We start from the raw sequence: 27,691 nt of genomic DNA on the forward strand, positions 1-27,691 counted from the left end.
AGGTATTACCATTATATTACCATTATACGTAGTGTCATAAATCTCCTTTTATGCTTTCATTGATACTACAGGGAATCTCCTTAAATGGCAGGAATGAGGAAATAAACACAACAAGAATTTTACTTCATACTTTAGTATCAACAGCGTTGAAAGCACCAATTTAGCCAGTTATTGTGGACTTTTGTCATCCAGGCAGTAAATTGGAGTCTTCTCACAAAGATTAGAGTTCCCCTCCTTAGTGTTATCTGAGGCTATCCATCAGACCATAGCTGATGTAGTTTCCAGCAAGAACTGTAAAGAGATCCCTATTAGGGAAATTTATCAAACTATTTCTCCCATTTGCAATTACAGGGACAAGAAAATAAACAAAAGGATCTTTCTTTCTTGGTTTTCTTTGTTTTCTTCTCCTTCTCCTCTTCCTGTCTTTCTTCTCCTCCCCTTTCTTAATTTTTTTTTTCTACTCCCATTTCTACCTCCCAAAGGAACTATGCAATGTGGGTAAGGTGAGTGAAGTACTTGGCAGGGATGAATATTTTAATTGGGTGCCAAAAAAACCTAAAAAATCAAGATAAATACACATACATTTTTTAATCTTTTAAATGTATTATTTATTTATTTATTCATTTGAGAGAGAAAGAGAGAGAGCATGGAGCATGAGCAGGGGTGGGGGGGGGCAGTGGAGAGCCAAAGGGAGAGGGAGAAGCAGACTCCTCTGCTGAGCAGGGAGCCCAACCCAGGGCTTGATCTCAGGACCCCAAGATCATGGCCTGAGCAGAAGGCACACCCTTAAACTGTTTCACCAACTGAGCCACCCAGGTGCCCTTATATACATTTTTTTAAAAGATTTATTTATTCATTTGAGAGAGAAATAGAGCGCATGTGTGCGGGCAGGGGGAGGGGCAGAGGAAGAGAGAGAGAGAACTCCAAGCAGACTGAAGTGTAGAGCCTGAAGCAGGACTCGATCCTGGGACCCTGAGATCATGACTTGAACAGAAACCAAGAGTGGGATGTTCAACCAACTGAGCCACCCAGGTGCCCCAGGATAAACATATTTTAATGAATATTTTTTTAAACAAAATTAATTAATACTGAAAAGCCATGATGAGCAAAATATCAAAATTTTAAATAAAATCAGTGGAAGTGCCATACCAAGACATACTAAAGCCTGAGGCAAGAGGGAAAAAATCAGTAATACTAATCCTCTCTTTATTTAAGATTTGCTTTTTTGTTCATCATGGATTCTTGCCTTAATTTTGATGTATCATAGATAGCAATTTTTTTCTTTCCTGGTAGCATCTAAAATTACAGTTTGCCTTAGTATGAAGGACAGCTTCAGTTTAGTTAAATGCTTTCCATGTGGTATGTAGAACAAGCATGACTCCTGGCAGTCAAACTCAGCTTGGCTTTGTCTCCTGCCGTTTCCAAACATGAATTCAGTGGAAGTCATCTCCCCGTTCCTGAATGAAAGCTCTGTGAGTCTCGTGGCTTTTCTGTTCACTCTTAAATAATGGACAAGTCCCACAGTCATTTCAAGTCACAGTTAGCAATTACAATGCATAATCTCCTGAGATAATAAAAATTCACAACTTTCACTTAGTGGTGTATCTCCCCCTCCATCAGTCCAGGCTTGGCAGCTGGCCTCAGGTAAAGGAAGTGGGGCCTTCTGTTATCTGCTTTTAGTACCTGTCTTCCTCACCCACTTAATACCTGCTGTTTTATTCTCCCCCTACCAGGTAAGGACTTTTCAGTGAAGAGAGGAAGGAGATACCTTAGTTCTTGCCTGACAGGGTGGCTTCACATTCTCTGGGCCAGGAAGGTGTTTAACGAGATCCTTTCTCCTTAGGGCATCTTCATTGGCTCATCAGTGCTTCCTTCTACCTTCAGGTATCTGGAATGTTTGTCCCATTTGGATGGTAGCTACATGGATGTTTATTATATTATTAAATCTACTTTTCTGTGTGCTTTATATATTCTAAATTTTCTTAATTCTTTTTTTTTTTTTTTTTAAAGAACTGTGAGAGGGACGCCTGGGTGACTCCGTCAGTTAAGCTGCTGCCTTTGGCTCAGATCATGATCCCAGAGTCCTGCGATCAAGTTCCGTATCGGGCTCTTTGCTTGGCAGGAAGCCTGCTTCTCTCTCCACCTCTGCCTGCCACTCTTGCTTGCTTATGCTCTCTCTCTCTCTCTCTCTCTGACAAATAAATAAATAAATAAAATCTTAAAAAAAAAAAAAAAAAGAACTGTGAGAGAAAATAAGGGGGTAGAATCCTAACTCTACACGAAAACAACCTTTGCTGAATAGAAACCTCTCTCTTCTTTCTCTCTCTTCTTTCTCTCTCTCTCATAGACATACACACTCTTCCATTTCACTACCAGCCATTCCTGCTCTTCTACCCTGCATTTTTATCACCTCTATAGATCTATAAAAGTAAAAGTTTGCCTAGATGAAGATAAACTTCCATGCCCTGTCACATGCTAGTTTATTTCTCACTCCTCCTGAATACACAGAGCGATCTCCCACTGGTTTCTAATTTCTTCAAGAATAAATGGCCCTGGCCAGAATCCAGTCCACTCCCAGTCCCCTGGGAACTCGTCAAGAGAACTAGAACATCTCTACCCTCCACCTCTAATGCAGAAATCAACAAGAGTCCCAGGGCAAGAAAGGCACGGTAAAAACAGCCCAGCGACCAAAGGCAGAAAACACTTCTTGTACTCACCACTAAAAGTCCCACTAAACTGCCTGTCTCCAGGCATTGGAACTGAAGAGAGAAGAATGTTGCAGAGGCTAACCAGTTGTCCTCACTTTAGTAAAATAATCGCCTTTATTGTTTAGCTTCACAATGCTGGGAACATATTGTTTATATCCTGGAGTGCTCATTTTCCATACCAAGTCTTTAATATTCTGCTTTATTGGTAATATTTAAATGTGTGGTTCTACTTTGCCTTCAAGGATCTATAGAGGTTGGAACAAGGAAACAATGTGAATTCTCACACACTCCAAAGGGCCTGCCCAGATTCAGGATGTGTGAAGCAAAACACTTTTCCAACATGACAAATGTCAGGATCAAAAGGAAAAGAAAACAATGTAACACAATAAAAATTTAAAAATAAACAAATAAAATTTAAGTTAAATTAGATAAATAAATAAAAAGTCATCATCAACGCCCCCTAAAAAAAAAAAAAAAAAAGAAACCAAGGGAAAGAAAACAGCTAGCTGTGGGCAGATACAGCAGATAAATCCACAAAACCAATGCAGATTCCACTCCTTCTGGGACTAAGGCTGGTTTTCACAGTTGGGGAGTTGCTTACAACAGCTGGCTGGGCTTTTGAGGCAGAGCATTCAGTGTGGGAGTAACAGAAGGGGGATGGGCTGAGTGACAGGCAACCGATGTTCCAAGAGTCAAGTCTGTACTCACCAATTTCCCTCACTTCTTTCAATTTCCTTCTAATATTCGCCCCAGAGGGATTAATAAAAATGAACAGAAAATGGTAGTTGATGAGACAAGTTTTAAAAAATGCAAAAAAGCACAAAGAATCTCACTACAGAAATGAAATTCTATCACGCCATAAACTCAGACGGAGAAAAAAACAGCATCTTTATTTTCACTAAACTGCAACTGAAAATGTAGCATTTCCTTCAATTATAAATGGAGGCAATAAACCACAGCAGTCTTGGTACTACTGATGACTTTGTAACTAGTAGAATTTATAGATATTTTTAATTAAAACCACTACTGTCAAATTATGATAGTAATTAAATTTGTCATGAGATCTTGATATTTAATCTGTTAACAAAGAAGCATATATATATATATATTTTTTTTTTTTTTTTTTCAGTGATAGAGGGAGAGAGAGCGAGCGAGCACAGGCAGACAGAATGGCAGGCAGAGGCAGAGGGAGAAGCAGGCTCCCTGCCGAGCAAGGAGCCCGATGTGGGACTCGATCCCAGGACGCTGGGATCATGCCCTGAGCCGAAGGCAGCCGCTTAACCAACTGAGCCACCCAGGCGTCCCACAAAGAAGCATATATTTTTGATAACTATATTTCAATAGTTGGTTTCCTTTGTGATCTTATGTATTTTATGAAATAGATTTTAAAACATTATTCTAAGAAGAGATCCATAGGTTTCATCAAACTGCCAAAGGGGACTATGGACACAAAAACATTAAGACCTCGGGGCGCCTGGGTGGCTCAGTGGGTTAAGCCGCTGCCTTCAGCTCAGGTCATGATCTCAGGGTCCTGGGATCGAGTGCCGCATTGGGCTCTCTGCTCAGCAGGGAGCCTGCTTCCCTCTCTCTCTCTCTCTGCCTGCCTCTCCGTCTACTTGTGATTTCTCTCTGTCAAATAAATAAATAAAATCTTAAAAAAAAAAATTAAGACCTCTTTTTTAGGCGGTTGCAGACTAGTTTTTGGTGGGAGGGATGTGCAGTGCAGAATCCTGTCAACCCAAATCCAAAAATGTTTGAAAAAGGTTTTGGGGAAGAAAGGGTGAGAGAGGTCAAAATGCAACCTTAGGTATGCTTACAGACTAGGCAATTCAGTAAGTAATGAAACAAGTTACATTCCAGCTGAAAGCCATATATTTAGGGATTCTTTTGGTAAAAAGCCCAACTATATAAGAAGTGATCCAGCTTGTCAGAGTGTAGCTCAGGAGGAATAGTTCTGGATGGTGAACCTTGATCCAGAGCCCAGTGCCCTAACTGCTAACAAATTACTCAAATCTATAAATATATAATAGTCTTACGTCTTCTCCAGGTAACTAATGATAATTCAGTTGGGTAAGCATCCTTTCCACTCTGGGAAAAACTAGAAATAAAAATAATAGAAGCTTTTATAACAAATTTTCACTTAAATTATTTAATTAACTAACCTTCCCCATTCCTTCTTTAAAACCTACCAACTGCACTTAAGGCACGCTGAACACTTGCAGCCAGTGGACTTCTCTCTAGTACACTGGCACCTTCTCAAAACACAATAATAAGAAAATAAACTACTCAATTAAAAATAGGGCAAAACCCACCCAATTATTTTATTTATTTGTTTGTTTGTTTGTTTGTTTGTTTTAAATGTGGGGGGCTTGAACTCATGACCCTGAGATCAAGGCCTGAACTGAGATCAAGAGTTGGACACTTCACCAACTGAGCCACCCAGTCCCTTCTAAACCCATCTAATTATTAAGGCCCACTAGATAGTTATCTCTCTCACAATACCATACAGTAATCAAAACAGTTTGTTACTGGCAAAGGAATAGCCAAATGGATCAGTGGAACAGAGTAGAGAAAACAGAGCCATGCAAATATGCCCAAATGGTTTTTTTAAAACGGACTTGTTTTTAAGTAGTTTTTGAGTTATAGAAAAATCAAGCAGATAGTACAAGTTCCCACTTACTGCATCCAGTATCCCTCATTATTAACATATTAGTATAGTGTATCTATTATAATTAAGTGATAAATATTGATACATTATAATTAATAGTCACAGTGTATTCAGATTTACTTTGTTTTTAATTTTCATGTCTCCTTAGGCTCCTCGTATCTATGACAATTTCTCAGACTTTTCTTTTTTCATGACCTTGACAGCTTTGAGGAGTACTGGTCATATACTTTGTAGGATGCCCCACTTTTGGAATGTGTCTGATTTTTTTCTCATGGTAAAACTGGAATGATGGGTTATTTGAAAGAAGATTACAGAAGTAAAGTGCCATTTTTATCACATCATTTTAAGAGTCAATATTTATCAACATGATTTATGATTTTGATGTTGAGTTGGGCTGAGGTAGTCTTTGTCAGATTTCTCTACTATAAAGGTACTTTTCCCCTGTTTTCAGACTATAATCTTTGGAAGAAAGTTACTATGCACAGCCCACACTTAAGGAGTAGAGATTTATATTCCTCTTCTTGAGGACAAAGTATGTGCATCAATCATTTGGAATTCTGAGTGGGAGTGTTGTCTATCCTCTCCTATTTATTTATTATTCAATCACTTATCTCAGTAGGGTTTATGGGTAGTTATTTGGTACCCTAGACTATAATCTAATTTTACCTTGTTTATTTTTTGTTCAAATTGTTCTAACCCTGGTGATTAGGCTCTTCTAGTTGGGTTCTGTGCACCTCTGACATACCCTCATCTATGTGTTTATTGTTTTTCTTTAATCACTTCCTTACTTTCTGATACTACAAAGTGTTCCTGGATCATCTTAGATGTTTTCTTCCCTAGTTCTAGGATAAACCATTTCTCTAAGGAGACTTATTCCTTTTACTAGAGAATGGTATTAGAAACCACAATCTGGGGATCACATATACTACTTGATATTGAATGTCCAAATGATTTTTGACAAATGTTCAAAAGCTAGTCAATAGAGGAAGGATAACCATTTTGACAAATGGTTCTATAGCAATTGGACATCCAAAGGCAAAGAAAGAAAAGGAAAGGATGAAAGGAAGGGAGGAAAGATAGAAGGATGGAAGGAAATCAACATAAACCTGAAGTATTTTTGTAAAAAATTAACTCAAATGAATCATGGATGTAATGTAAAACTGTAAAACTTTTACAAAAAAAAATAATAGGAAATCTTCAGAATCTAGGACTAGGCAAATAGTTCTTTGGTTTAACACCAAGACATGATCCATAAAAGGAAAAATTGATAAACTGATCCTCATCAAAATTAGAAACTTTTGCTTTGCAAAACTCTATTAAGATAATGAAAACACAAACTACTAGAGAGGGGGAGAAAATACTTGCAAACCACATATTTGACAAAGGATTTGTATCTAGAATATATAAAGAAATCTCAAACTCAGCAGTGAAAATTGTTTTCTTTGTCTTTGGATGTCCAATTGCTAGAGAACCATTTGTTGAAATTTTTCATGTTTTTAAAAAAGTAAGTTATAATTTACATACAACAAAATACACCCTTTTGAGTGTAGGGTGTACAGTCCTATGAGTTTTGAGAACACTGGCAGACATACAACCACCACTACCATGATCAAAATAGAGAATATCTTTATCACCCCTCAAAATTCCCTTGTGCTACTCCTTTGTACTCAATTCCTCCACACCTTTCCCCTAACCCCAGCCCCTGGAAGCCACTGGTTTCTGTCTTATTCTCCGGAGATTCATTGAAGTTGTGTGTATCATTACTTTGTTCCTATGCGTTGATAAGTACTAGCCCATGTTATGGCTGTTCCACAGTTTATTTGACTGTTCACCTGTTGAAGGATATCTAGATTATTTCCATTTCAGGGCCATTATGGAAAAAAGCTACAAGAAACATTTGGATACAGGTTTTTGTGTGAACATATTTTTTATTTATCTGAAAGTGATATGTCATTGTTGTTTAAATTTTCATTTCTCTAATGGTTAATAACATTGAACATTTTTCATGTACTTATTTATCACCTGCATATTCTTTTTGGTGAAGTGTCTATTCATGTCTTTGACCCAATTTTCTAATTAGAGTCTAAACACTTATATCGGCTAAATATTTAACTGAAAATTTTGAACTGTGTATGAACTATTACTTATGATTCCTCATTTTTGCTGAACTTAACAGCCAATCTTACAGCCTCTAAATAAGAGTGATGAAGTGACTCAAACCTAAGATTTAACACCTTTTGTGTTGAGTTCTAGAATAAGTTATTTTTTAATCCCCTTGGCAATTTGGATGTATTTTATTTGACAGGTGGAGTACTTGAAATGTTGAATTTAGACTTGTGATTTTCATTTTAAATGTTTAAAGGGTTTAATTGACAGTAGATTGGGGATTTCAATTTGAGACATGTAAAAGTTGAATTGATTATGGTTGTAAACTGTGTTTGAATTTTTCAGGGAATCTGAGGTACTAAATCTATAACTTCTGAGTTATTAGGTTTGTAAATAAAGTCGAGGGGCTTAGGAATATTGTTTTTTTTTTTTATTGTAAGCTTACTTTTTGAATGTTTGAAGTGCTTTAAAGAATCAAAATTACCATATTTGTAGTTGTATTTGAAAAATCTAAGAATTTTACTGAGCTAATATTAAATGTTTAGAGAACTTAATCTTCCATATTTATAAGCTAATTTTACGTTATAGTTGGATACATTTATAAATAAGACCATAAAGTTTAAACTTAAAGATCTAAGGAAAACTAGATTTTAAAACTGGATACCTTTAATAAATTTGACACTTATTAAACAAAAGTAGCTTTATACACTTTTGGGTTTTTTCTTTCAGTATACAAAAGCTCATCTTGTACATAAAAAACTCAAATGATGGAATAAAGAATCAACTTCTCCCACATTCTGGTTCTCACAGAAACCAGCTCACTGACATTGAAGCAAAGAAAATTAAACACTTTATATACAGAGTTACCATATGATCCAGCAATTCCACTGCTAGATTTATGACCAAGAGATATAAAGGCATGTATCCATACAAAGACTTACAGGTGGATGTTCATAGTAGTCTTACTTGTGGTAACAAAAACTGGAAGCAACCCAGATGGCCATTAGGAGGTAAATGAATAAATGTACTATAGCATGGCCATACAATAAAATATTATTCAGCAATGGAATAAAGTACTGATACACAGATCAGTACACAACATGGGTGAATACTGAAAATATTATGCCACATGTATGAAAGAAGCCAGATTAAAAAGGCAAATGCTGTATGATTCTGTTAATATGAAATGTCCAGAATACTTATCAAACAGAAAGTAAGTCAGTTTGGTTGCCTATGGCCAGGAGGGAGGATGGGCAGAAACAAGAGTGGCTTAACAGTGTGGAGTTTCCTTCGGGGCTGATGAAAATATTCTAAAATTACTGTGATTATGATTATGCATCTCTGTGAATATACCAAAACCATTAAATTGTAGATTTTGAATAGGTGAATTATATGGTATGCAAAAAAAAAAAAAAAAAAAAGCTGTTATAAGAAGGGACGTGAGAAGGAAGGAAGGAAAGAAGGAAGGAGGGAAGGAGAAAACAAAAAGATAAAAAAGAAAATCAAACACAAACTTCAGACTTTTCAGAATTCCCAGAATACCCACATTATCCCTATGGGAGAAATTATCTTTGGAGTCTCTTGCACAGGTATGCAACAACTTTCTTGTGTTGTGGATGTCCTGCTTCTTCATGTTGTGGTCTTATTAGTTAAAATCTTCTGTGGTATATCTGAGTGAGCCTAGATCACCTACCTCCACCCCCACCCCAGCTACAAAGGATATGGGGAAAGTGAGTTCTGGCTTCCACCTTGAAAGTCAGGACTCTCAACAGTAGAGACTCCCCCCAAATAAAGGAAAAACTATGTAACAGGTGCTGGGAAACTCCAAGAATGTGACACACTGTTCACTACATTCGGCCACACATTGAGAGTGAGTTAAAGGGGACAAGATGGGAGGCAGAGAGACCAGTTAGGTGGCTTGTACATGCCCACAAAGAGACATGGTGATCACCTGTAATAGAGTCAGAGATGAACAATCACATTTGAGAAACAATTTGAGAAGAAAAATCAAAACTTGGAGATTTGTTACATAAGAGAGAGATGAGGGAGCAAGAGGTATTAAAATTTTCTGGCCTAAATAACTGAGTGGATATTGGGACCTCAACCTAAGATAAGAAAGGAACAAGTGACCAGGAACAGGTTGGGAAATTAAGGAAGGAGAATGGAATATGCTGAATTCTAGATGTTTGTGTTTTCTAATGTATTCCATTGTGGTCAGAGGCCATACTTTGTATGACTTGAATTCTTTTAAATTTATTGAGATTTGTTTCAAGACACAAAATCTGGTATCTTGATAAATATTTTATGTGCAACTGGCAAGTATGTGAATTCTGTTATGGAAGAAATGTCCTACAAATGTGAATTAAGTGAAGTCACTTGATAGTGTTATTCAAGTCTTTTCTATCTGCTGATTTTCTGCAACTTGTCCTATCAATTATGGAAGGAAGGTACTGAAATCTACAATTATTGATTATAGATTTGTCTATTTCTCTTTGCTCCTATCTATTTTCCTTCATCTATTATTAAATGCATAAACACAATCGTTATATCTTCTAGATGAATTGACCCCTTTTAATACGAAATGACTGTATTTACTCCTTGTAATATTCTTTATCTGAAATATTTTCTTTTGACTAGTTTCCTTTTGTTTGTACAGTGAATATCTTTCTATTCTTTTGCCTTTAACCTATTGGTATCTATGCATTTAAAGTGCATTCCTCATAAGCAGCTTCTTGTGTTGTCTCTTTAAACCAGTTTCTGCCTTTCAGTATGACTTCAAGATCACTAACCTTTTCTTTGGCAATGTCTTATTTACCATTAATCCTATGCAGTGCATTTTTATTCAGACACTATAGCCTTCATCTTTAGAATTACAATTTGTCTCCTTTTTTTGTATCTCTCATGTCTCTTTAACTTTTTAAATGTTTGGAATATGTTTTCATGTCATTGTCTGTCAATTCTAACATCTATGAAAGTTCTGGGTCTGATTTGGAACAATTAACTTTTATTATGGGTGTATTTTATTAAATATGACCTAATCTCTAGTTCTACTATCAGTTTATGAGAAGAAAAGGGATAGAGAAACACGTTAACACCAGTAAAGTGCAGAATGTGAGGGGCACCACAGGACAAGCAATCAATTTTGTCAACATATAAAGTGCAAGGAAGGAAAAGAGCTTAAGAGATTTTAACCAAATGCAAAGCGAGTACTTTATTTGGATCCTGACTTGAAGGAATGAACTATATAAAACATTAATAAGAAAATTGGGAAAATTTGAACACTGACTAAAAGTTAAGAAATTGTTCATTTTTAAAGATATTAAAAGACATTATAATGATTTTGTGGTTGCTATCAAAAATAGACTATTGTTTAGAGACACATAGTAAAGTATTTATGGGTGCAGTAATATACTGCTTATGATTTGCTTCAAAATAATCCAAGGAGGGAAAGAAAAGATGAGGTTCAGATAGAACAAATTGGCCAAAGAATGATAACTGCTGAAACTGAGTAATGACTACATAATAGTTCATTATATTATTCTCTTTACTTTTATAACACTTGTTATTTTCCCACAATTTAAAAAAATCAGATGTTCCGTTATTTGAGAAGCCTTGCTCTATCCTCTCCCTACTCCTAATAGAATTAATTGTGCTCAAGACTGTTCCCCTACTGTCCAAATTAATTAAACCCTCATTTATCTCCAAATCTTTCTCCCTAATTGGCTATAAACCCTTGAGAGCAAAAATTGTCTTATTAATTTTCTGTTCTTTATATTCCCACCACCAACCACAGAGCAAGGGTGCTCAATAAATGGAAACAAATTGGCAACTCTCTAACCCCAGTTCACCAAAGTGCCCATGACAGGGAGGGAGGCTGACTCTACCCTATTAAATCAAGTGTCCTTTTAGGTGCTCTGTCCTTTATAAATTCAAGCCATATTGCATATAAATGCATGGCAAAGGAACCAAAGGAATCCTTACGGAAAAACTTGGGCAATAAAACTGTCAAGACAATAGGAATCCAACAGGTACTGGCAGGGTCAGCAATACGGAAACTGTTTTATAGTTCACTGTGTACTTCCTCTTCTTACAGGTATGCATTGCACTGTGACCTTTGCAAAGTCCTCTGTCCTGCCCTGCCTTTCTCACAGTACTGCTCTAAGTCTTAAATATGATACCATAATGCATTTAAAAGCGTTTTTTTTTTTCTTTAAACTGGAAAGCAGAATAAAGTTTAAAGCATTATGGCTTCTTCCCAAGACATCCAGGCATCTCACAGAGCACATCAGATTAGCTATTGGAAAAATTGAACTTAGATGAAATTTTCAGTAAGCAAAGTCTGGGTGGTTTTTTTTTGTTGGTTTTTTCTTTTTCTTTTTCTTTTTTTTCAGTATAAATATACACACAGCACCTATTCCATGTTGTCCTTGGTGCTGGTGACACAGAGTGAGGACAGCCTAGGTGACCAGAACCTCTCTCATGGAAAACCTAACCCTTGGCTCCCAGGCTTCTTACTCATACTGTTCAATCTCCTGACTGACTTATTTATTAAGTTATTCATATGCTTATGTATTTATTAAGACTTTTAATTAAGAATTTTACAAATACATCCTGATTGGAGGTTTCTAATTATGGGGAAATTTCCGTTTGTCCTTGGAGAGGGCATGATTATGGGCAGGTGGCCTTTGACTTCCTGTGGTAGTCACCAGGAGGAGAATTTTGGGACGCCATTCCCAGGTTGTGTCTTCCTTGCTGATGAGCTTTTGTGTTCACCCACTTTACATAGTGCTAAATCTGGGGAGTGGTTATACGGGTGTGTGTCAGAATAATCCATGTAGCTGTGCTTTGAGTTTGGCTTTCTGTATTTTTCTTAAATGTCACAATAACAGTTAAAAAGAAAACTTCCTTCAAAAGTCACACAACTTGTTCACAAGGAAATGTGGCACAGGTGCGGGCGACTGGGAGTATCGGAGTGACCAGGTTTATTGGTCAGTAGCGAAGGCTGCGTGTCTGCCATCTCCCCCCTCAAGGGAACCATTCGGTCAGCTCCAGGAGGGTAAAAGAACTAATGAAGATAACAATTACAACAATTACAAAACGACAATGACAATAAAATCACAGTAATAACAAATCCAAACAGGAGATTCGTATCCAATAAACGGTTGTAAGCGCCACAAATCACGACACCACGGGGCCGCCATACCAAAGACCCCACGGGCAGCGGACATTGCGGCTCTCGCAGCGCCCCTGGCGGCCCCCTTCCCGACACCGGCTGGCGGTGTGGGCGGAGCCTGGCGGGCGGGGCGGGGCGCCGAGCGCGCGGCGGAGGGTGGGCATAAGGGGAAGGAGGTGACGGGCGGACGGGCGGGCGGCTGGGCGGGGCGCGTTCGGGCCTCAGCTCTACACACGCCGCACTCGCCTCCCAGATTCCGCGCCGCCGGGGAGTCTGGTGGCAAGCGCCGTCCGCGAGCCGGGGCAGCAGCCGGAGGAGGAGCCGCGGGCGCTGAGGTAGGCGCGGGGACGGCCGCCGCGCGGCCTGGAACCAGGGCGCCCCCGGCCCTGCCCGAGGGTGGTGGCGAGGCCGGGGGGCGGTGCGCGGAGGCCCGAGCGGGCGGGGCCGGGGCCTGGGGGCGGGGACCGGCCTGGCCAGCGAGGCCAGAGGGGCCTCGCCGAGCTGGGCCAGCGGCAGTGCCGTGGGAGTCGGGGTTTGGGGCGGCGCGGGCTCCAGTGCACGCCCCGCTGGGTCCCGGGCAGTGGCTGCCCGGGAGGTGTGGAAACCGCCTGCCCCGGGGGCACCCACCGAGCAGAGAAGGCGGGGGACGGCCCTGCCCCTCCCACTTTTGGGGCTCCCAGGCCAGTTCGCCCGCACAGCCCTCGGGAACTTGTTAACAGGAAAGCTTGGCAGAAAAACAAATGCCAACGTTTTGGAAGAACTGAGAGTCACGTCGTTAGGCGCTGAGGCTCTATTTTCCTTCCCCGCCCCCTGCCCAGCCTTAGCCCGAATTGGCCAAAGAAGGATGTGTCACCAGCTCCGGGCCTCGGGCGGGATCCCCGGCCTGGCTGAAAGCAGGAGTACCTGAAACAAAGGTAAACGGAGGCCGGGCACACCCTGGCCCTGCCGTGCGGCCGCCCCCAGGCCGCCTCAGTGGGTCTCTCCCGCGCCGACCCTGGCCGCCGCCTCGGAGGGGCTTTCTCTCGGGGGACCTCTCGATGGAAACCAGCTGGCCGGGCTTGGAGTTGATGTTGCATCTGAACTCTGTTGTGCTCGCATTATTCCCAATCCCTCAACTCTGGTAAAGCTTAAGGAAATTTTACCCAGTTTTAGTGGTCAGCAAATGTAAGGGAGGATAAATCGCTGTTTGTAAATTATAATGTATTTTCTTATTAAGAAATGGACTGAAAACACGAAATAAAAATTCTTAACACGTAAGCAAAAAAGAGTGGTTTGTAGTGCCTTCCAAACTCTGAAGAAGTGCTCCTTCTCAGATCATTTATGTACAAAGCACCCCCTCAAACCTTTGGTTTTTTCTTTGTTCTTTATTAGTCTCAGGCCTCAGTTTCTTGTAAACGGAGCACCCACTGCTGAGACCCTAAACATTGCTGTACTAGGTCAGGGCATGTGCATCCTGCTCAGTAGGCGGCAGGTTTGTGTAGTAGTAAAACATCATTTTCTTTCTTGATGGTACCATTAAAATTATCTCAGTTTCATTCCTCTCAGAAATATCCATGACTTTTAGTGAAAGCCTTTTAAAAATCTATAGACCACTCCTAATTTATAAATAAAATCTGTTCACATTTATTGCATCCACATGGCTCTCCTATCTTCTCTGACAGAAGAACTTGAGATACTGTGGGGAAAACTCGGATCTTTTATAAATCTGAGAACTCAGAAATTGAGGACAGGGCAAACAAAGTAAGAAGGTTTTTTCAAAAAACAAAGCTTTGAAGAAGTCTTTATCAGGACCAACCTGGCTGTTGAGGTAAAAAATAGTTGTAGGCACTAACAACCTGAATATTAATCAGTTAAAGATTTATTTGAGTTCTTAAGTATTTGCATATTTTAAAATGTAGTTAACATTCTGGACAGTGAAGGGGTATCTGACTTTAATCTGAATTAATTTTACCTTAATGTTTAGCTAAAACCCACTGCCCTAAGAGAATGAAAGTTTAGTTTCATCTAGAAGAGAGTAAAGGATCTGAGAAATTTCAGAGTATGGAGTACTTGAGGGGGGCACTTGTTAAAAGCAAACCATGACTTTGCTTTTTTAAACTCTTCATAAGCTGATCAGTCTCCACTGATTTAGCCCCTGTCACCTTTCAGTACACAGCTAAAGTCTTTCTTAACATCTTCCCTGACACACACCTTACCCTCCCCCCCAAAAAAACCCCACCACCTGGAGTAGAGTTGATCACCTTTTTGAGTTTTACCACTCTTTAAATTAGGCGTTTTCATCTATAGTACTGTTGACATTTTGGACCAGGTAATTCGTTGTTGGGGAGGGCTATCCTGGTCATCACAGAATGTTTAGCAGCATTCCTGACCTCTCCTAAATATATACCACTAGTACCTCCCCCCCCATACACAATTATAGCAAATAGTCACACAATGTACACAGTAGTGGCAATCAAAAAAACCTCCAGATACTGCCAGATGTCCTCTGAGAGAGCCAAAATCACCCCAATTGAGAACCACTGTCCTAAGTAGACTGTTGCCTTAATTAACATCGGTGACCCTACGTTGTCTTCATTTGGTTATGTGTTGATTTTCTCTGCTGTCCTAAGCTTGAGGGCAGAGGAGTCGTTCATTTATTTACCAAATATCTGAGGAAGGGCATACTTTACCAGCCAGGTGCTAGTTCTGGAAATATAGTGATAAAAGGAGCTAATGTGGTCTTTGTACTCTTGAACATTATTTCTAAAGAGAGTGACACACACGTATAGTGATACAGATACCTCATTGCAATTGTGATAAATTCTAGGAGAAGTACAGAGCACACTGAGTACATAAAACAAGGGTCCTAGTTTGGGAACTAGGAAAGGTTTCCTTGGGAAATGACCTTTAAGGTGAGGGGGACATTGAAGGTTAATAGAAGTTATAAAGTGAAGCATACGGGGACAATGTATCAGGCAGAAGGAATAAGACCTTTTTTGGGAACTTAGAGGACAATGTGGCTGGAACGTGGAGAGTGGTAGGGGCAGGATGATACAAAATGAATCTGAAAAAGTTGGTAAAGGCTTTCTCTGAGCAGCAGTTCTCAGTCCAGCCTATTCATCGGAATCACAAGAGGACCTTATGGCACATTATAGTGTCTGTATTGGATCCTACTTTCCTCCCCAGCTGCTGTTTGCCCCACACTTTTTATTTTATTTTTTAAGATTTTGTTTATTTATTTGACAGAGATCACGAGTAGGCAGAGAGGCTGGCAGAGAGAGGAGGAAGCAGCTCCCCACTGTGTAGAGCCTGATGCGGGGCTCGATCCCAGGACCCTGGGATCATGACCTGAGCTGAAGGCAGAGGCTTTAACCCACTGAGCCACCCAGGCACCCCTTCCCCACACTTTTTTTAAAAGGATAACCACTAATACTAGTTTTGTGTATTGTTCTAGACATTTTTTTTGTCAGCATTCAAGCAAGTGCATATTCTTAGTTCCTATTGTTGTTTACACAAATGGTAGTATTCTGTACACACTATTTTTTTTTTTTGAGACTTTATTTATTTGAGCAAGAGTGTGCATGAGCAGGGGGGAGAGGGAGAAATAGGCTCCGTGCTCAGCCTGACATAGGGCTCGATCCCAAGACCCTTGGAACCATGACCTGAGCCAAAGGCAGATGCTTAATGACTGAGCAACCAGGCACCCCTGTGCACAGTATTTCTGTTTGCAACAATGTCTTGGAAACCTTTCCATTTCAATATATAGTTTCCTTATTCTTTTGAATGACCTTATAGTATTCCATTGTATGGATATACCACAGATTATTTAACCATTCCTTTATTGGTGAACACTTAAATTTTTTCTAATAATTTACTATAAAGAATAATACAGGCATATGCCAGTTCATGTGTGTGAAAATATCTATAGGATAAATTCCTAGAAATGGAATTATTGGGTCTAATATGTACATATACACATAAATACTGTTTTGTAAAAAGATCAATATGGTCATGTTGAAGAGAATGGTTTGGAAAGAAATGAGTGCTTGTGGGAAACAACTGACCCTAATTAAGGTTACTGAGAGCTATAGACTGCATTTTGTCCTCCCATAATTGAATTTTGAGTCCCTTACCCCTAGTGACTAAACGTGGAAATAGAATCTTTGGTAGGTAATTAGGGTTAAACAGGGTCAAAAGTGTGGGGCCCCAACTCAATAGAATTGGTGGTTTTATAAGTAGAGGAGGTTGGAAAGGCCTTGTGAGCACAGTTAGAAGGTGGCTATCTGCAAGCCACAAAGAGAACCTGACTTTTTCAGACCTTGATCTGGGACATCTGCCCTCCAGGACCGTGAGAAAATTACATTTCTGTTGTTTAAGCAATCCAGGCTATGGTATTTTATTATGGCATCTTGAGCCAATTGCCAAATAACACACAGTGGAGAGGTAGAAGAGAAAAGATTGTAGCCGGGACCATGGTGGTAGCAGAGGAGATGAAGATGGATATAGGAGATATATTTAAGAAGCATAATTGAAAGGACTTAATGATTGAGGGAGAAATGAGTAGGATGACTCCCAGGCTTGCCCAACCAGGTGAATGTTGTGGCTGTTATCTGAGGTAGAGAGCACTAGAAAGGTAAATAGTTTTGAAGTGGGTATAAATCATAGTTCACTTTGGGACTGGTGAGACCTCACCAGTCTCTCTGAATGGAGAATAACATAAGCTTTGGTAATTCAAATCCATAGCCCAAAGGAGTGGACTGAACTGGGGACCCATATTTAGGTGTGAATTGAGGGGTTGTGGATGGAATTACCAGAGCACTTTGGGAATCTGTAGCCCACAGCTGAATCTGGCTTACAAATATGTTTTGTTTTTCCCATGGAATGCTTTTTGTTGTTCAATTTTTAGTTGCCAATAATTTAAAATCTAAAGATTTCCCATGAAAATCTAGATTTGGGTCTTTTCTTTAAAAATGAGAAGATGTAGCACTACTGAGCTGGCTTTCCTGTATGGCAACAATTGGTTGGAGCTAAGTCAACACTGATCCCAGCTGCTTTCTCGTTCAGCAGAGTCCACCACTCCCTAAAACTTACACCTGGCTTGCTTTTTTTTTTTTTTTAAGATTTTATTTATTTTTTTGACAGAGAGAGATATCACAAGTAGGTGGAGAGGCAGGCAAAGAAAGAGGAGGAAGCAGGCTCCTCGTTGAGCAGAGAGCCCGATGCGGGACTTGTTCTCAAGATCCTGGGATCATGACCTGAGCCGAAGGCAGAGGCTTTAACCCACCGAGCCACACGGGCGCCCCTGGCTTGCTTTTTTTAAATTTACTTCTCTGATCCTGTAGGCATTTGAGTGTGGAATCCCTGTTCTAGGAAGAGAGAACACAACAGGGATTCTCATCTTGGCTGCACGTTGGAAATATTGGATAATTTAAAATTACTCTTGTTAATACCCACACCAGAAATGTATATTTTTGTTTACTTGGTCTAAATTAAAGCCTGGGATTAAAAAAAAAAAAAAAAACCAACAACTCTTCAGGTGATTCCACTGAGCAGTGGAAGTTGAGACCATTGACAGATTAAAAAGAGAGCTCAGACCCAGTGTTTCAAAATTGAGTAAAAGAAGGTTGCTCCAGGATAAGGGATGAGAAGTGGTCAGAGGTACAGTGGAGTGGGATCTTGCTTATAGCTAAGGTATGCAAACCTAACCTAATATACTTGAAGATGTTTTTAATTAGATGAAAGAGAAGTTGATTTCACATGTATACTTATTGTTTGTTTTGCGTATACCTGTGTATGTGTATGCTGTTCATTACTGCCTAGAGTTAATGTATACAAAAAACAGCTTTGCTTTATTTAATGGGCCATTTAAAGGAGTCAAGAGTAATTTAAACTATGCTCGATATTTTTCTTAGGTGTTTACTTTAGAATCTAATTCCAGTTTAAGTTGTGTCATAAAAGCCATTTTTAAAAAAGAAGAGTTACCAAGTGAAGCTGCAGATTGATGATCAGTTGATTTTAGCAAGATGGAATCGTTGACCTCAGCAAAACCATTTTAGATTGGAAAAGGCAGAGACCAGATTGAAGTGGGTAGAAAGTAAGGAAATGGAAAGGATAAATTTGGGAAATCTTTTGAATTTAGCCTAGAAGGGAAGTGATGAGGGAAGGTCAGGTGTCTTATATGTATGGTAGGTGCAGTCTGTGTTGGTTACCCAAATGCTTCTAGCTCTTGAGGGAGGTAACTTAGTGGTGCCTGATTACCCTTCTCCCCTATATCAGAGGGGTCTTGCTTGTATTTGTTTTGGAGACTTTGTGCTTTCCATTGAGGAGATATTTTGCCAGGACCTTTGAGACTCAGATGTTAGTGATTAGGCCCTTAGTCTCTTTCTTATCTGAAAAGCCTTAGGGCTCCTAAAGGCCAGCGGGGCTCCAGTGACCCTGACATCATCCTCCCATTAAACTGTGAACAAATATCAGATTGTTGTCATGTTGAAAATGGAATACTTGGCTATGTCAGGGAATATGTATCTCCAAATTTCAGATTCCCAAGAGCAGTTTTTTGCAGCTGCTTTAACTTTATATTATAGCTGGTTTTCCAGTTGCATATTATGTAAAATTTCTCATACTTTGAAATCTTTATCACTGATGCTCATTAAAGGGTATGGACACAAGTTGGAGGAGACCCTCACTGAGCTCAAAGAGAAGACAACACGAACAAACTGGTTTCCAAAAGGTTGTGTGAATGCTGGAATGCAATTACCTAGAAGATTGGATTAGAGTGGCTGTCCAGATTGGGTTGTCACGCACATGGCCTCTACCGATCAGACTCTTATACATCTCTGCCTCATCGGCAACCTTAACCTAGCTAGCATATGAGGTTTAAAGAGTTGTGACCTATAGATACCATAGGGGTTGGAAAATGCCAAGGATTTATTACTGAGGAATGGAGTTTATTAGTTGAAGACATAAGCCCCATTGCTGTACTTTTTTCCGAAAGTAAGAGTGTAATCCTGTGAAGGATTAGTCTTCATAGCTGCTAGTAGTTCATCCATTAGGTGGATGATGGTTAACTTCTGTATGAAGGATGCCTTTATGACATAAGTAAAAGCCCTTGGTCTACAAAGGTTTATACTAGGAGTCTATGATAAGAAATATTTTATTTAGAAACTTTTGTGTGCTTGAGCAATTATAGGAATTCCACCATCATAAATAAAGTTAGGTACCATACTTGGATTGTGGTAGACAGAGGGAAAAGTTAATTGCAAGGTGGGCCAAAGCTTCTTTGGTTTATAGAGGAAATAGGATATTTTGAGTGGGCAGATGATTTGCAGTCATTTCTTGGGTGCCAAATCTTGATTTGTTAAATGTCAGCTGTGTGATTTTTTTTAATAGAATTAAAGCTCACATAACATTAATCAGTTTAACCTAAAGTATACAATTTCAGGATTCTCAGTACATTCACAGTGTTGTGTAAGCATTACCATTAATTGCAGACTATTTTTGTCACCCCAGAAGGAAACCCTGTACCCATTTAACAGGCACTCTCTATTGCTCTCTCCCCCTATTTCCTGAAAACCATCAATCTGCTTCTGTCTCTGCAGAGTTGCCTATTCTGGGCATTTCATAGAAGTGGCATCACACAAATGTGACATACTGTGACTGGCTTTTTTCACTTAGCATAATTTGTGCAAGGTTCATTCATGTTGTAGCATGTGTTCCTTTCTTTGAATAATAATCATTCCTTTCACAATGATCATATGATCTCCCTGATATGAGGAATTTGAGAGGCAGGGTGGGGGGGGGGGGTTGGAGGGTAGGGAAGAAAAAAATGAAACAAGATGGGGTCAGGAAGGAGACAAACCATTGGAGACTCTTAATCTCACAAAAGAAACTGAGGGTTACTGGGGGAAGGGGGTATGGAGAAGGTAGTTGGGTTATGGACATTGGGGAGGGTATGTGATATGGTGAGTGCTGTGAAATATGTAAACCTGATGATTCACAGACCTGTACCCCTGGGGCAAATAATACATTATATGTTAATAAAAATAATTTTTAAAAATTATCATTCCTTTCTTTGATTGAGTAATAATTCAATTGTATGGATATACTACATTTTATTTATCCATTCACCAATTGATAGATATTTGGGTTGTTTATTCATTTGGCTATTATAGATAGTGCTACTAAGAGCATTCATGTATAATTTTTTGCTTGAATACCTGTTTTAGTTCTTTTGTGTACATACGTAGGAGTGGAATTGCTGGGTCATAAGTAATTCTATGTTTAACTTTTTGAGAAACCATCTGCAGTATTGTACATTTCCACCAGCAATGTTCTGAAGTTTCTCAGCATCCTTGTCAATACTTGTTATTTTCTGTTTGTTGTTTTTTTTTAAAGAGTGAGAGAGTGAGAGCAAGAGAGGGAAGGAAGAGGAGAGGGAGAATCTTTTTTTATATATAATTTTTTTTTATTTTTTAAATTTCAGTGTGCCAGAATTCATTGTTTATGCACTACACCCAGAGCTCCATGCAATACGTGCCCTCCATAATACCCACCACCCGGCTCCCCCAATTCCCACCCTTCTCCCCTCCAAAACCCTCAGATTGTTTTTCAAAGAGTCCATAGTCTCTCATGGTTCATCTCCCCCTCCAGTTTCCCCCAACTCCCTTCTCCTCTCCATCTCCCCATGTCCTCCATGTTATTTGTTATGCTCCACAAATAAGTGAAACCATATGATAATTGACTCTCTCTGCTTGACTTATTTCACTCAGCATAATCTCTTCCAGTCCTGTCTATGTTGATAAAAAAGTTGGATATTCATCCTTTCTGATGGAGGCATAATACTCCATAGTGTATATGGACCACATCTTCCTTATCCATTCGTCCGTTGAAGGGCATCTTGGTTCTTTCCACAGTTTGGCGACCGTGGCCATTGCTGCTGTAAACATTGGGGTACAGATGGCCCTTCTTTTCACTACATCTGTATCTTTAGGGTAAATACCCAGTAGTGCAATTACAGGGTCATAAGGAAGCTCTATTTTTAATTTCTTAAGGAATCTCCACACTGTTTTCCAAAGTGGCTGCACCAGCTTGCATTGCCACCAACAGTGGAAGAGGGTTCCCCTTTCTCCACGTCTGAAGAGGGAGAATCTTAACCAGGCTCCACGTCCAACGCCAAGCCTGATGCAGGGCTCAGTCTCACAACCCTGACATCATGACCCAAGGAGAAATTGAGTCAGATACCTCACCAGCCGAGCCACCCAGGTGCCCCACTGTTTTTGGTTTTTGGGGTTTTTTTTTTTAAGTTTTTATTTTAATTCCAGTTAATGAACATACAGTGTTACATTAGTTTCAGGTGTACAATATAGTGATTCATTTCTATTCATTACTCCGTTCTCATCACAAGTGCACTCCTTAATCCCCATCACTTATTTAACCCAACCCCTCTCCCCTGCCACCCTCCAGGGATTTTTTGGTTATAGCTATCCTAGTGGGTATGAAGTAATATCTCGTGATTTTGATTCACAATTTCTAAATGACTAGTGAATAATGTTGAGCATCTTTTCATGTCCTTTTTGGTCATCTGTATATCTTCTTTAGAAAGACATCTATTCAAGTCCTTTGTCCATTTTTTAATTGGATTGCTTGTCTTATTGTTAAGTAGTTGTTAAGAGGTCTTTATACATTCTGGATACCAGACCCTTGTCAGATATATTGTTTGCACGTATTTCTCCCATACTGTGTGTTGCTTTTTCACTTTTTTGATAGTGTCCTTTGTACACTGGCTTCTAATTCTAATGAAGTCAAATTTCTGTTCTGTTCTTTTGTTGCTTATACTTTTGGTGTCCTAAGAATCCATTGCCAAATCCAAGATCATGTCAGTTTACCCCTATGCTCTCTTCTAAGAGTCTATAGTTTTAGTTCTTACGTTTAGGTCTTTGATCAGTGTTGAGTTAATTTTTGTGTGTGACATAGCGTCCACCTCCATTCTTTTGCATGTGGATATCCAGTTGTCCCAGCACTATTTCTTGAAAGAGATGTGTGTTGTTGGTTTTTTTTTTTAAGATTTTGTTTATATATCACACAGAAGGAGAGAAATAGAGAGGGAATACAAGCAGAGGGAGTAGGAGAGGTAGAAGCAGGCTCCCCATCAAGCAGGGAGCCCGACATAACACAGGGCACCATCCCAGGACTCTGGGATCATGGACTGAGCCACCCAGGCACTCCGAGATGTGTGTTCGTATGCAAGTCTCCAGCCCTGTGCTTTCTTATATGTGAAATGAAAGTGTTAAGAATACTTGCCTTGATTGGGAGAAGGGGGTGGGATTATGGACATTGGGGAGGGTATGTGCTTTGGTGAGTGCTGTGAAGTGTGTAAACCTGGTGATTCACAGACCTGTACCCCTGGGGATAAAAATATATGTTTATAAAAAATAAAAAATTTAAAAAAAAAAGAATACTTGCCTCGGGGTGCCTGGGTGGCTCAGTGGGTTAAATTAAAGCCTCTGCCTTTGGCTCAGGCCATGATCTCAGGGTCCTGGGATTGAGCCCTGCATTGGGCTGTCTGCTCAGCAGGGAGCCTGCTTCCTCCTCTCTCTCTCTGCCTGCCTCTCTGCTTACTTGTGATCTCTGTCAAATACATAAATAAAATCTTAAAAAAAAAATACTTGCCTCACAAAGTTGTAAGATAAAAAGAGAAGGTGAATGTTTAGCAGTAAAAATGACTGAACAAATGATTATTATTATTTTGCTTTTGTCATATGTATAAGGTTCCTGTAAGTTAGTATCTTTCAGCAACCAACAGAAGTCTTCCATCTAGTGGATAGTGAGTCATAACATAGAGGATTGGGGACTGTGTTGTACCCCTGAGTACAAAGTCAGATGGCCCTAATGCAGGAGGTAGTTGGAGAGATTGTACTTATCCAAAATTTAATGTATGTGTTCTTATAGAGCATGTGTTTGTCAAATTCTGTTGCTATTCCTCTCAAATTTAGGTGTTCTAGGTATGTAAGGAATAGTTGTAATTTAATTTTTTTAGTCTTTAAAACTGAAGAGTTTTCAGGCATAGTAGAAAAATAAAGGCAGTTCTTTTTATTGGACTAAGGATTGTCACATTTTACTGTATCAGCTTTTAAATGTCTAGAATGAAGACTTTTCCTGATTGCTTAGTTCAGTCAACAAATATTTCTTGAGTTGCTGCTATGTGCTATGTGGCAGCCACTGTACTAAATATTAGAGATATAATGCCTTAACATATAAGACCAAACTCTTGATCCTGCATCCCCTTCTAAATCTGTTCCTTTCTACAGTTGTTTAACTCACTGAGTCCAGTTCCTTCCTGCCAGTCCGTCTCGAATCCATACTAATCAGGCCCTTACCTCCCCTCCCCAATCAAGACCTCAACATTGCCAATCTGTCAAGTGATTCAGTTCTCAGTTTTTCTTTTACTTGATCTTTCAGCAGCATTCTGCCCAGTTGATTGTTCCTCTTTCTTTGAAATGCTTTAACTTAGCTTCCAGAACACTACTTCTCTGGATTTCCCCCCACCTTACTAGAGGATTCTATCTCAGTGTTCTTGCTAGTTCCTCATCAACTTCCTGATCACTAGGTGTTGGGATGCCTCTTATCTCTCAAACTTGTATTCTTCCTTATCAACACTATTTCCTTGCATTTCACCCAGTCTCATGACTTTAAATACCATCTATATGCCAAAAACCACATGCCAGTGACTTCCAGATTTTATCTCCAAGTTAGACCACTCCTCTAAATCCCACACTCTGATATCAGAGTGCCTACATGACCTCTCCATTTGGATATCTAATAGTCATTTCAAAACTGAATTCATTTTCCCCCTCCAAAACCACCCTTTTTGTTGCCTATCCCATCTCAGTAAATAGCAACTCCCTTCTTCTAGTAGCCCAGGCCAAGAACTTTGGAGTCATTGTTGACTGTCACCTTTCTTCCCACATTCAGTTTGTCAGCAAACCCTGTTGGCTCTTCTTTCAGAAGGTATTTACTTTTAGAACGTATCTAGAATTGGTCATTAATGCCAGTATCTCTTCAGCTTTCACCTTCTCCAAACCACCAGTATATATCTCCTAAATAATTGCCCTCTCCTAATTCTTTTTTCCCTGCTTTTGTCCTTGCCCTTGTACAGCTTGTTCTCAATGCAGCAGCTAGAGGGACACTGTTAAAAATCAGTTCTTAGCTCAGAGGCTTTATGCTTACCTACAAGGCCCTATATAATCTAAACCCCCACTTACCTCTCTGACCTCCTCTTCTGTGCTTACTTTGTCAAAGTCACAAAAGGCACTTTGTTCTTCCTCCAATAAACCAGCCCTAGGCCCTGTGCTTTCCCCCACTATCTACAAAGCCCCCTCCCTCACTTCCCTTCTGTCTTCAGTAAAGTTCACTTTCTCGAGTACTCCCTGTCTCCTTCCCTTTCAAACCCTGCTTCCCAGAGCTCTTAGTACTCTGGGTGCTCCTGCTACCCTACCCCTGAGACTGAGCGGTAAAGCTATCTCTTCCCCCCCCCCCTGTTTATTTATCTTTAAGCTTACATTTGAACAGAATCCCTTCAGTTAAAATAGTTTGAAAACTGCTTGTATACAAGTTTAGAAGTAAAAAGCAGAGATTAGCTGCTGTGAATGGAGATGTCATTAAGGACTTAGAAATCATAGCAAGGGCATGCTTATCCTTTCCATTTTGTAGGTCATAGGCACAGTCCTTATTTTAAAGTACTGGGTGTGGAGCCCTATAATACTGCTACTATGAGTACTGATGAACACAATGCTCCTATTAGTGTCAAGCACTTCCCTCAAGCACTGAGGCTCAGCATTTGTCTCCTTCAACATGATGTCTTGTTACTCTGGCAGTGGGTTGGGACCCCCTTCCCATGGTAAGCCCTGTTCAGTCGCAGAGGCGGCTTATTTGGTGCTGGTAGGAGTATTGGGAACCATGAATTAAAAGGCAGTTAAGAGTTATATACAATAGAATGTGTTGATTCTACTGTGAGATGCTCTAGACTCTAAGAGGGCAAACAGATCATATCCAGTATAGTCTCCCTAGATAGCAAGTTCAGAAGCTTCATCCCACTCATTGTTTCTCAGTCTGTCTGCAAACCTGCAGGCCTTCTCACCAGTTATTGTTATGAAAGGCTGGAATGGTGCTGGTTTTGAGTTGCTATTTTAAAAGATGGTGCATTATTTCTAATGAATTTTTAACCAACAAGTATTACATAAATAATATTCTCCTTGCCCTTTTCCTAGATGAGCTAACTCCCTAGATTACAAACAAGTAGGTAATGTAATTTCAGATAATGGTAATAGTGCTATGAAGAAAAATAATGTTCCATAATAATGAATATTTAGGTTGTTTCCAATTCTTCCGTCTTTTAACGTTACTGTGATGAACATCCTTGTACTTACACAAGTGTGTGATGTTTGTATTGCATAAATTCTGAAAGATGGAATTGCTGGATCATATGATCATATAACCAAAATTTTAATACATACTGCCAGTTGGTCCACAAAGTGTCTATACTGATATTATGTATAATATAATTAAAAGTAGTAATGTGTTTCAGTTTATCAATCAATAAAAATATTTCCACTATTTTTTATTTACACTAGCAATATTGAATACATTCTCTTTGTAAAAAAAAAAAAAACACAAGGCTAAAAATCCTCATGCCATCTACCAATTTACAAATTTTTACCTCTTTTAGAAGTTTTAAAAACTCATGTTTCCTTTGAAACAGACGAAGACCTAATGTGTCCTTGTTTTTGATTTATTTCCCTGTGATTGAATATTTTTCTTGAGTTTTTGACCATTTGTATTTCTTTTTCTGGGTTTTGTTTTTTGTTTTTTTTAGATTGCACAATAAAGAATGCTAGTTAACGGGCGCCTGGGTGGCTCAGTGGGTTAAGCCACTGCCTTCAGCTCGGGTCATGATCTCAGGGTCCTGGGATCGAGTCCCGCATCGGGCTCTCTGCTTGGTGGGGAGCCTGCTTCCCTCTCTCTTTCTCTGCCTGCCTCTCCGTCTACTTGTGATTTCTCTCTGTCAAATAAATAAATAAAATCTTTAAAAAAAAATGCTAGTTACATCCTGTGGTCTATTCTTCCTTCATCTTTAGTCATGGGAACCCCAGCTTTTATCCAAGCCCTTTTCTGCCCATTTGGAGGACAACATTCCCTGGCCTCCTTAGAGCTAAGTGTTACCATATGAGTTTTAGCTGATGATGCATAAGCAGAAGTGTTTAGTATAATTTTCTGAAATTTCCTTAAAGAGAGAAGGCACTCTCTGATTCATTCCTTACCCTTCTTATATTGGAACATGGATACAATGACTGGAGTTCTAATAGCCATCCTGTCTGTCAAGACTGTCACTATAGTTCAGTGAGCCAGAAAACCTGGGTCTCTGAGCTGTTGGTGGAGCCACTTCACCAACCCTCAACTTATGCTGTCTGAGTGAGAAATTTAACTTCTGTCTTGTTTAAGCACTCTTATTTTTGGTTTTTCTGTTATATGTGGCATAACAAATACTTGTCTTATTTATTTATAGGAGCTCTTTGTGCCCTAGATAGTCATCCTTATTATAAAAATGGTACAGTTCCTCCAGTCTAAGTCCTCTCCCTTTGTTTGTAATAGTTTTTAATTTTGATCTCGAATTTACTTTTCTTTGCCTTTATAGCTTTTGATTTTACTTTTTTTTTTTTTTTACAACTTTTAAATGGACATTTCTCCTGCCCTGAAAATCTAAACATAGAATCTTACATTTTTTTATACTTTTATACAGAATTTAGGTCTCTAATTCATCTGGAGTTTATTTTTATCTGTGGTGTAAGGGAGGAATCTTGTTTAGTTGGCCATTCATTTGGAATAATCTTTATAACAAGTATCATGTCAAATTATCAGTTAATAAATTTTCATGGGCGCCTGGGTGGCTCAGTGGGTTAAGCCGCTGCCTTCGGCTCAGGTCATGATCTCAGGGTCCTGGGATCGAGTCCCGCATCGGGCTCTCTGCTTAGCAGGGAGCCTGCTTCCCTCTCTCTCTCTCTG

General features: G+C 39.5%; 1 protein-coding gene across 4 annotated transcripts in view; it reads left to right on the forward strand.

The window, feature by feature from the left end:
* Nucleotides 1-12,827: 12,827 nt before the first annotated feature.
* PPP2R3A (protein phosphatase 2 regulatory subunit B''alpha) overlaps nt 12,828-27,691 on the forward strand; it is a 197,413-nt gene continuing 182,549 nt past the window's right edge. For 3 of the 4 annotated variants that reach the window (XM_059390965.1, XM_059390968.1, XM_059390969.1), the window contains exons 1-2: nt 12,828-12,990; nt 13,474-13,569. The gene's annotated coding sequence lies outside the window, so the exon portion shown is untranslated. The remainder of the gene's footprint in view (nt 12,991-13,473; nt 13,570-27,691) is intronic. The other variant, XM_059390966.1, reaches the window with a different exon arrangement.

This window comes from Mustela nigripes, chromosome 2 (genome assembly GCF_022355385.1).
Source record: "Mustela nigripes isolate SB6536 chromosome 2, MUSNIG.SB6536, whole genome shotgun sequence".
In the NCBI taxonomy this organism is placed as follows: Eukaryota; Metazoa; Chordata; class Mammalia; order Carnivora; family Mustelidae; genus Mustela; species Mustela nigripes.